We start from the raw sequence: 2,150 nt of genomic DNA, 5'->3' as shown, positions 1-2,150 counted from the left end.
AGATGCAGTCAGCATAATATCAATGAATGTAATGGATCAACATAGTGGATTATGGTACAATGAACAACAGTAAGAATCTGTTGGTTGTTCTTTGTCTATTTCAACTATAGATCTGAGAAAATAACCACATGGGTTCAGTACCTGGGACCTGAGCTAAAATTCCATAATCAACTAGACGGTGCCATACACATGCTAAATTGCTCAGTCGTGTCTGACTCTTTGCAACCCCATGGACTGTAGCCTCCCAGGCTTCCGTTTCCAGGGGATTCTCCAGGCAAGAATACTGGAGTGAGTTGCCATGCCCTTCTCCAGGGGATCTTCCCCAACCAGGGAAGACAGCATTCTAGGTGTTTGTTATTTTGCTTGCTGTAAATACTTATATTTATTCATTTGATATTTATTATAAACCATACATCATGCTACTTATAGAAATAATTTATATCAAGTAAGTAAATGTTTGAAGGGTATGACAGTTTATTTAATAAATTGAAATTTCTGTTTGACTTCTAAATATTCTTTGATTTGAATCATTACTCTTTGTGATGGATCATAAACATAAGAAGGTCACATGGACAATGCAAAAGGATTCTGAATGCTAAAGGGAAATTTGGACACATCATGTGATATTCATTACTTGCCCTTTAGAGATTGAATGCCCTGTTGCTTTTATGAGGGCTTCCCTGGTAGCTCAGCTGGTAAAGAATTTGCCTGCAATGCAGGAGACCCCAGTTCTATTTCTGGGTTGGGAAGATCCACTGGAGAAGGAATAGTCTATCCACTCCAGTATTCTAGGACTTTGCTGGTGGCTCATCTGATAAACAATTCGCTGCAATGTGGGAGACTTGGGTGTGATCCCTGGGTTTGGAGGATACCCTGGGGAAGGGACTAGCTACTGCAATTACATATCACAGTGATAAGTCAATGTCTAATAATCTACTATGATGTATATAAATAGGCATAATTATTAATAAAATTATTAGTATTTAGTTATATGTAATTACCTTTTATATAATAGTATACATACTAGGGCTTCTCAGGTGGTGCTAGTGATGAAGAATCTGCCTGCAAATGCAGAAGACACAAAAATGAAGTTTTGGTACCTGGGTCAGGAAGATCCCTTGAGGAGGGAATGGCAACCCACTCCAGAATTCTTGCCTGGAAAAATTCCGTGGGTAGGGGAGCCTAGTGGGTTGCAGTCCGTGGGATCACGGGGTTGTACATGACTGGGAACACACACACATACATACCAACATGATAATATGTTATATAACTAATTGTACATGCAGTTATATAATATTACTATACATGTAGTATAACCGATCATATAATAATAGCATATACTATATTAATAATATGTAATATTATTATGTAATAATATATGGCATGTAATATAACACACATAGATATATGTGTGTGTGTGTTTGTTTATATATATGTATATATATATTTACATATATATATAGTCTGAAACAGTCCCAGTCCCTTTGAATGGTAACTAGGTTACCCTTCTGTCATTGCTTTCTGACAGTTAACAGCATGATTTGAGAGATCAGCTAGATTCTGTTTATTAGTTTTTTGATATTTTCATTTCTACTTAGTCTCTCACTTGTTAATGGGAAAAATAGTAGTGCCTATCTCTATGGATTGTTACTGAGATTATTAATAAGAAAGAATATACTTTATGGCTTTTGTTTTTACTAGAATAAACATTTTGAATCCATATAAAGTGATGAATTCAGTGATATCAAGTCCCAATTTGTTAAAATTTTCTGCATATTCAAAGAATAGTCCTAGGTTTGGCTTTTCCCATTTTCTTGCACCAATTTCTACTCCCCTCTTACAGAATCTAAGTTTGGAAATTTTGTTGTTGTTCTTTATTCCACTAGGTATTCTTTGCAGAGATTATCAGCAATGTCCTTTTGACAGTTACCTCTGTTTAATCAATTTTGAGTTCTGGCCACATTTATTTTTCACCTGAAATAGCTTTCCTACTAAACCATTTCCTAATGGCAGTTTTCAACTGGGCATTCCTCAAGGTATAGATTAAAGGGTTTAACATGGGGGTTATCATCGTGTAGAATACAGCAACTGATTTATCAACAGGCAAAATAACTGCAGGTCTCATGTATACAAATATGCAGGGCACAAAG

Source organism: Muntiacus reevesi, chromosome 9 (assembly GCF_963930625.1).
Source record: "Muntiacus reevesi chromosome 9, mMunRee1.1, whole genome shotgun sequence".
Classification (NCBI taxonomy): Eukaryota; Metazoa; Chordata; class Mammalia; order Artiodactyla; family Cervidae; genus Muntiacus; species Muntiacus reevesi.
This window is presented reverse-complemented; position numbering follows the sequence as displayed.